Below are 9,768 nucleotides of genomic sequence, written 5' to 3'. Positions count from 1 at the left end.
ATAAAATCTTAAAAAAAAAAAAAAAAAAAGAATTCACCAGTGAAGCCATCTGGGGTTTTCTGTGTTGTAAAGTTTTGATTACTGATGAGTGTTCTTACTCATTATTCATCTGTTCAGATTTTCTATTTCTTCATGTTCAGTCTTGGTAGGTTGTATGTTTTTAGGAATTTTTCTATTGCTTCTAGGTTATTCAATTTATTGGCATATTCATAGTAGTCTCTTAGGATTCTATGTATTTCTGTGATGTCAATTACAATGTATCCTCTTTATTTTATTTGAGTCTTTTTTTTTTTTTTTCTAAGTTAGTCTAGTTAAAGGTTTATCAATTTAACAGACTCTTAGTTCGGCTATTCTTTTTTATTGTTTTTTCTTGTCTCTATTTCATTTATTTCCACTCTGATCTTTGTTGTTTCTTTCTTTCTGCTAACCTTGGGGTTCGTTTGTTATTCTTTTTCTAGTTTCTCAAGCTATTAATTTAGGTAATTTATTTGATATCTATTTTCTGAATATATGCATTTATTACTATAAACTTCCCTCTCACTATAGCTTTTGCAGCATCCCATAGATTTTGGTAGTCTGTATTTCCACTTTGATTTGTTTGGGTATATATTTATATTTCCCTTTTGATTTCTTCTTCAACCCCCTGGTTGTTCAGAGGTAAATTGTTTAGTTTCCATATGTGTGTAAATTTTCTAGGTTTCCTCCTTTGCTGTTTGCCATATTCTTACCATTGTGGTCAGAAAAGTTACTTGGTATGATTTCAGTCTTCTAAATTTGCTTGGATTTAGTCGCTTTCAACTCAGTCGCTTTCAACTTTAAGGATCTTTTCCTTCCTTATTTTTTCTCCCAAGGGAATCTAAGTTGCAAGATACAAGCTCACCTATTAAAAAGCAGCAGTTAGTAATATTGGAGGTGGTTTTCCTCAGTCCATTCTGTTGACCACTTCTCAGTTATAGATTGTCTTTTGCCCGGTCTTGGGTATTGATCTTGCCCCTGCAGAACTTGTTGCTATTGTACAAAATTCTTCCATGACCTTAGTTTCATTTGACCTAAGGTATGTCCCATGAAAATCTTCTTTTCCAAACTTGAGAGTTTTTCCGCTTAACTGACAATTTCAGCCACTCACAATATCACTCTGCAGGTGCAAAGCACAGGAACTCTCTGTGAGGGAGGCAGCATTCTTTAAATTTCTTTCAAGATTATTCAGCTAAACAAATGTCTTTCAACCATTACTAGTCCATTAATCTGGTACCCCAAGAGAAGAATTAACTGGGAGTCTGTCCCTTATAACCAAATATATGAAGACCTGCTATTTAGAGGAGACAAGGTATTATTTCAGATAGAACCAGAACAACTGTGTTGTATCTTATTTGCCTTCAATCTCTAAGCTCCAACTGCACAGCAGTTGTTTTTTTGTTTTTTTTTTTTTTTTTTCTGAGAGTCAAGCATGACAAATTGTTGCTAGACTTGCACCTTAAATCTATCTGTTCCTCCGTTTGGGAAGCATTCCTGTAAGACCGTCTCTTATTTATTATTCAAATATCATCTAAAATGTGTCTTCTTCCAAAAAAGGTTCATAAACACCTCTTCTCAGAAGTCCCTAGTCACTCTCTGTAATTTCTTCCTTCTCCCCCTGAATCTTATTATTTCACCTTTGATCCCCTTAATGCATGTATCTGGTGGTTAATTGACTTTTTTCCCCCTTTATTATGAGGAACTTGGTACCATGTCTCCTTCGTCTCCCAAATACAGGCCAAAGCCTGACACATAATGGATAAATTGTTGCTTAATGAATAAAAAACATAATGAATATACACATGCGGTTCTTACATATCTTATTTAGTTGTGACAATGGCATGAAAAACATGAACAGCTTCAGAAGATACTCTGTATACTGACTGCTTTTCAACTGTTTTTTAATACTCTTTTCAATCCGGTATTTTGGATAAAATTGCAGGTAAGTCTACTCTACCAAATATGTTATTATATTTATGATTATGTGCCTGATTGCAAATTTTAAAACAGACTTTATACCAGATATTACTTTGTTTTAATACAGTAGAATATTATTTTTAAGTACCAGAGGAAATGAAATTTCACTTCAATTAGAGAAAGTTATGGGAATTAAGGCATCCATAACATGTAACAAAGTATTGAAATCTAGAAAATTAGATATTTTAAAAGATACTATATTAATAGTTAAATTATAATTCTACTTTTAAAGGAAATGACTTATCAGACTCTGCTATAAAAGGAAAAGGGAATATAGATATTCTGAAAATGAAGCAAGAGATGAAAAAAACAATATAAAGAGTTACTTAGAGTTTGGGAAAGCAAATTGAAGTATAAAGCCAAATACAGAATGAGTTTATTGTTTAAAAATAGTTTGTAGGATTATAATAAAAAAAGCATTTACAAAGATATCATTCTCAGGGGAGATATTCTAACAGAGAAATACTCTAGAAAGTAAGAACATTAATGATGATGTTAAGCTGCAACAGTACTGTCATGTTATTTGTCAATTTTCTCATTAAATTGTAGACAAGTGAGAAATAAAGATCTTGAAAAATTGTCAGTTGACAAAAAGCAGATAAAAGAAGAGTAATTAGAAAAATTTACCATATGCAAACCAGTGAGACCCATTGGCCTTATTTTCTATGCTTTCAAATGATTATTTTATGTACTCACCATTTTGGGAAAAGTCCTCAAGACATGAGGCTTTACTGGCCTATGTATGAAAAGTCATTTAGTATTGAAAAGTGCCTAAAAGTCTATAAACAGCCATAGTGAATCTAATTAGAAGGAGAAATCTAATGAGTTACCACAAATCTGTTGCTGCATTGTCATGCTTAAATCTTGAACAGCTTGGAAAAGGAAAACTCTGCAAATGATCTTTGTAAATGATAATACATAGGCAGGCACTACAAAAACTATTGAAATTAGAGGTTTTTATTTTTTTTTTAAGAAAGCCCTTTAGGCTATAAATTTAATTTTTCAAAATTTGGCAGGCTGTAAATAGCAACAAATCTATATCATACAAAGATTTCTGTACCATCACTTTAACAGAACTGAAAACTGAATGTGTCTTTATATTTTAAATTTTATGTATTATCCCCCACTGGGGCATGAAAGAGAGATAACAAAGGAGAGATGAGTAAAAAATATAAATAAAACTTGAGCAAAAAGGGTGATAGGATATTATGTGCCACATGAAAGGCAGTTACTGCTCTTTTTTACTCAGCTTTCTGGTTAGATTTTTATCAATTTTCTTTTTCTGAAAGAGAAAAGTATCTTGTAGGAATCTAAAGGATAGGAGCAACAATCCCTTACACACCCCCTTCCAGGAAAGAGTGGCATGCACAGCTACCAAATTTATAATAAAACAGGCTTGACAGAGAAAGAGATGGATCATGAAATCATCAAGCTGTTAAAAGACTCTTGCCAAATCAAAGCAACATTTATTTGGCCTGTGTTGAAGCCCTCATCCCCAGTGTGATGGTTATTTGGGGGTGGGGCCTTTGGGAGGTGCTTAGGTTTAGATAAAGTCATGAGGGTAGAACCTCTGTGATATGTTTAGTGTCTTTTTAAAAAAAGAAACTGTCTCTCTCAGTCATATGAAGATACAGCAAGAAGGCCTCTGGCCGTAAACCAGGAAAGGGCTCTGAGGAGAGACTGAGTCTACTAACACCTTGATTTTCTACTCCTTAGGTTTCAGAACTGTGAGAAATAAATGTTTGCTTTTAAGTCATCCAGTCTATGATAATTTGCTACAGGAACCTAAACTAAGACAGTCTGTATATAAAATGGTAACACATAACTATACATACTAACTATACATACGTAAGGTGGTGCTGTGACTGTATAAGTACAAGACTCTGTTACAAATAATGCTAATGATGGAGTGTCCAGAAATTAAATTACAGAACTTCAACATGGATTTATTTTTCCCCTATAAAACAAATTAGTATATATTAATTATACCTTGAAATCATTACAAAGTTACAAAATACTGGCATTTCTGGTTATTCTTTCCTACTAACTTTTTAGTGAATTAAGAGTTAAAATGTGGCACTTTCCTCAACTATTCTGTATTTAAACTGTCAATACAAGTAAGAATTTCAGAATTTTTTGAACAGTGACTAAGAAGAATTAAATGACTCATGTCATAATTTTGTATATCAATAATAGGATAATATGCTAGAATTTTATATATTATTGCACACTTTAAACACTAATCATAAAAATTCTCAATGGAAACAAAAATGCCAAAATTTATACTTCTCAAATTAAGGCATGAAAGGGCATGAAACTATTTTTTAAAACAAATGGTAACATAAAAGAGGGTATGAGAAGTTGTCCCAGATATGGTTTCTAATAAATCTGTATCATATTTTACACACTTTTACGTATGTTTTATATGTACCTATGACTTACGATAAGCTCAGCCAAACGTGAATTTTTTTCACGCCAGTTGCCCTAATAGACAATTCATGAGAGGAAGTACATATTACCTAGGAAGTTCTATCCAACAAGACACTGGTCCACACTTTATTCTCCAAATACTGTGGTGTAATATGTGAGCAAATGTATTGCCCTATCTTAAGAATATAGCACAGAGTAAGATTATGGAATAAAATTATAGAAAAACATCAAACACAGAAAAAGAGCTAAGAAGTTTCCATGTTTTCTTTATTTTTTTCCTTATGAGTTTTTCTTCTAGTGGGAAATGAACTTTATCAGCAGAAAGCTGTAAAGATTTTTATACCTTATGTCAATAGAGAAATCTTAGGGTCACACGGTACACAGAGTTCTCTCTCTTTTTTTTCTTTTGTTTTTGGAAATAGTTTCTAATTTATCACTCCCTTTGAACATTTCTCCTGCATTCCAAGCTATTTCCTCTGCTAGAAGCCATTGTTTTAAACCTTGAGTGTTTTGAATAGTAATTGTTTTGTCAAACTAGGCTTCTATCACATTTGATATCAAGACCACCATCTGTCTATTCATAAAATTTTAATAGAGTATGACTTATTTTTCTAAGGTTGAAATCTTAGCTATGAGGACAGAACTTTAGATTATTAATTTTGTTCAATCTGCAGACATCTTCATGACTTTTCTGTGTTCCCGTTCACACTTCACTTTTGTCTCTTCATTATAATCAATTTTCATGCATCTTTTCACTTGTCAAAAGTCAGTTACAATGAGACTGACTACTTTATTCAGTTTTGATGAATGGAAATACACTAAAGTTTGCTTACATCAACTTATATAAAATTGTTTCAAATTGAGATTACTTAATCAACTATTAAAGAGCAAGATATAAATTTTATCTTTTCCAGGGAGGTTATACTAGGAAATTCAGGGAACATTATTCTTATTTTGTACCTCTAGAAAACCTGCAGTATGTCATTAAATCATCTGAAGATGACAAGACCTATTGCCTTATAGTATTCATTTCCAAAATGTTTGTTATTTGCAGCATCAGGAAAATCTACAGATATTATGATGTTTCTTCTTTTCCTCGCCCTCAGGTCTACCAAACTGCAATCCCTGATAACATTTTTCAAACGCACTCTTAGAGATTAGTATGTATGAATCCCAGAAGATGTGTGCAAATTTTGTACATATGTGCATAGTTGCATTTCCCTAAAAAGCTTTATTAGATTTTAAAGGCAATGTATGATATTCTTACTCCTTCACTACTACCAATTAATAATCATTTTTCTAGAGAGTGCAATTAGGTTGTATTATCAGCATATTAAAATAATATAATCCATCTAACTAGATAATATGGCTGGTTTAAAAAATATCTTTGTAAATTATTTATTGTGAACATCATGATAGAAACTTGAGGTTGTAGATAAGAATATACAGTAATCTCTTTCTGTTAAATTTTTACCTATTTAGATAGAGAAGACAAATATTTGGACATCCACATGATTTTAAAAATGCATTTAATGAGGCAAAAAGATATGGCATAATAAACACACTTGACTCTTATACATTATATAAATTTATTTTTATGATAAAATTAAACACTGAAAAAGAAGAAATTCTTATCTTGAATATATTTAACACACGATTGCTTATTTTGAATAAAACATTGTGGGGAGGGCGGTTCCAGTCCAAATTAATGACATAGGAGGATGTTGAACTCACTTCCTCCCATGAATGCACCCATCTTCAGCTACTACATGGAGTAATTTCCTCTGAGCAAAAACTCCAAACCAGCTAAGCAACTCTTACTCATTATGTGAATGAGGAAAAAACCTACATTGAAGCAGGTAGGGGAGGCTAACCACAAGCTTGCCCTGGTATGGTGAAACAAATCTGGAGAGAACTCACAAACTTGAACTTCTCCTTGAGGAGTGAACCCCACAGTGACACCCAATCATTTAAGATCTGAACCTGACAGATGAGCCCCCAATACATCCAGCTTTTAAAGTCAATGTGACTTATATCTTTAAGACTCATGAGACTATAGTAAATTGAAAAATGATTCTTAAAGGACTAACAAACACAACCTCACCTATTCCAGGGACCAGCAAAATGGCAGCTGATTGAGAGGCTCCCAGACTTTAAAATCAACAAATAAGCCTTTTTGCATAAAGGCCTGTGGGCAAGCATCTTAGGACCTAACAAAATAGATTTCAAAGATGAAAGAAAGTGGGTGCCATCTGTGTATTTTCCTCACTACAGCTTGCCAGTATCTCCTGGAAAGAAGTTTTCAGTCTTGTTTGGACTTCCATTTTTTGTGGCTGCCATTCAGGGGACATCTCTACATCACTGGCTCTGGTTGTTAGAGGGGCTTATGTTCGTGGGCCCCACAGAACTATAACAAATGGAGAGTTTTAAATGATTACCACCCCAGGGCACAGTAGAGGTACAACTGAATGAAGAACCTAGACTTTCTGTGAAAGAGCTTTATTAGCTTATTTTTACAGTTGTGAACTGAGAGTCAGGCTTCTAATTAAGCACACCTCTAAAGGCTGAGTTTAAGCTTCTCCACTGGGATACAGGGTAACTGCTGTTTGCTCTATCCCTCTATTGTGCTTCTGAGAGCCAGTATCTCCCAAAGAGGAATATGTGCATGTGTTTGATGTCCCAGTTGTTATGGCTCATACCTCAGTTTTTGTGTCTGCTGCCCAGTGGACACCCCTTGATTATCTGACCCTGGTGGTCAGTGGGGCTAGTTAAATGGGATGGTAGCAAAAAAAGACACAGTCCTTGATTAGTTAACAACTCAGGGCTCAGTGTTGAGGAAGCAGACAAAAATAGTCATCTTCTAGTCTTCTTCTGAAAGAGCTATATTTGCATACTTTAAAAGCTGCTGTCTGAGAGTCTGGTTTCCAATCAGCCTGAATGAAGGTAATGGCTTAGATACTCCCCTTTGGGACGCAGGTTTTAGCACACTCTCAGCTACTGGGAGACACCAAAAGTGAAGTAGATTGCTTGGGCAATCACAAAGGTTTGACAGACAATCAAAATCTAGGGCAGCATTGAACTACAATAATTTGTTAATGGATACCCATGATAAAAATATGTAAACTGTGACATCAAAAATATCTATGTGTGGGGAGGGTTTAAAAATGTAGAGCTTTAGAATCTGTTCAAACTTATTGACTTAAAATAGACTTTAATAATTAGGTTCATGTAAGCCCCATGGTAATCATAGAGCAAAAATCTGTAATAAAAGTACAAAAGAAAAACAAGGAATCTTGGCATACAAGTAAAGAAAATCAAGTCACAAAGAAAGTGAGCAAGAGAAAAAAAAAACAAGATACTGAAGAATTATAAAAGATCCAAGAAACACTTAACAAAATAGCAATATACATACATATCAGTAGTTAATTTAAGTATAAATGGATTAAATTCTCCAATCAAAAGACAGAGTGGCTGAATGGGTAAAAGAACAAGACCCATGTATGCTGCCTACAGGGAATTCACTTCAGATCTAGGGACACACACAGACTGAAAGGGAAAGGGAAAGAAAAATATATTTCATGCAATGGAAACCAAAACAAAGCAATGGTAGCTATACCAAAAGTAGATTTTAAGACAAAGACTGTAATTAAGACACAAAGAAGGTCCTTTCAAGATGGTAAAGAGACAATTGAACAAGAAGATATGACATTTATAAATATTTCTGCACCCCAAATAGGAGTATTGAAATATATAAGGCAAACATTAACAGACCTAAAAGGAGAAATAAACAGAAATAAAATAACAATAGAGGAATTTAGTAACCCACTTTCATCAATGGATAGATAATCCAAATGGAAAATTGTCAAAAAAAATTGGCTTTAAATGATATGTTAAAACAGGTAGACTTAAAAGACAAATATAGAACATGGCATCCCAAAGCAACAGAAATACACATTCTTTAAGTGCACTTGGAACATTCTCTAGGATAGACCAAATGTTAGACCACAAAACAAGACTTAATAAATAGCAGGAGATAGAAATCATATTAAGCACCTTTTCTGATCACAATAGTATGAAGCTAGAAATCAGTTACAAGAGGGGGCACCTGGGGTTACAGTCAGTTAAGCAACAAACTCTTAGTTTCAGCTCAGATAATGATCTTGATGGTGAGATGGAGCCCAATGTAGGGCTCCATACTCAATGTAGAGTCTGCTTAAGACTCTCCTTCCTACTACCCCTTTTCCCCCATGCTCCCTCTCTCTCTCTGAAATGAAATAAATAAATCTTTAAAGGAAATCCTCTCTCTAAAATAAAATAAATATTTAAAAGAAATCAATTACAGGAAAATTGGAAAAGTCACAAATACATAGATTTTAAACATCATGCTGCTAAACTATTAGATCAAAGAATAAATAAAAAAAGTATCAAAGATACCTTGAGATAAATGAATCTAGAAATACTGAAACTTGTGAGATTCAGCAAAAGCAATTCTAAGAGGGAAGTTCATAGCAGTAAATGTTTACTTCAAGAAACAAGAAAAATCTCAAATAAACAACTTTACACCCCAAGAAAGTAGAAAAAGAACACTAAGTCCCAAAGTTAGTAGGAGAAAGGAAATAACAAAACCAGGAGCAAGATGAAATAGAAACTAAAGAGGCAATAGAAAAAACCAATAAAGAGTGATTCTTTGAAAAGATAAATAAAATTAACAAATCTGTAGTTAGACTCCCCAAGGAAAAAAAGAGAGGACCCAAATAAAACCAAATAAAAGATGTTATAATTAATACTACAGAAATGCAAAGGATCATAGGAGAACAGTATGGACAATTATACACCAACAAATTAGACAACTTTACAGAATTCCCAGAAACATACAACTTACATACAAGACTGAATAAAGAAGACACTGAAAATCTAAACAGAATGATTATTAGGAGATTGTATCAGTAATCAAAAAACCCCCAAGAAACAAAATCTAGGACCAGATGGCTTCACTGGTGCATTCTACTAAACATTTAAATAAAAATTAATATTGATCCTTCTTAAACTCCTTTGAAAATAGAAGAGGAGGAGATACTTTCGAACACATATTATGAGGACAGCATTACCCTGATACCAAAACCAGACAACCGTAATAAAATAAAATTACAATCCAATATCCCAAATGAACTTAGATGAAAAATTCCAAACAAAATATTTGGAAACTGAATGCAATAAAAATATTAAAAGGATTATTCACCATGATTAAATAGAATTTATTCCCGGAATGAGAGGATGGTTCAAATCCAACAAATCAATGTGATACATCATATTAACAAAATGAAGGATAAAATTATATGATTATTT

This window comes from Mustela erminea, chromosome 2, assembly GCF_009829155.1.
Source record: "Mustela erminea isolate mMusErm1 chromosome 2, mMusErm1.Pri, whole genome shotgun sequence".
Classification (NCBI taxonomy): domain Eukaryota; kingdom Metazoa; phylum Chordata; class Mammalia; order Carnivora; family Mustelidae; genus Mustela; species Mustela erminea.
This window is presented reverse-complemented; position numbering follows the sequence as displayed.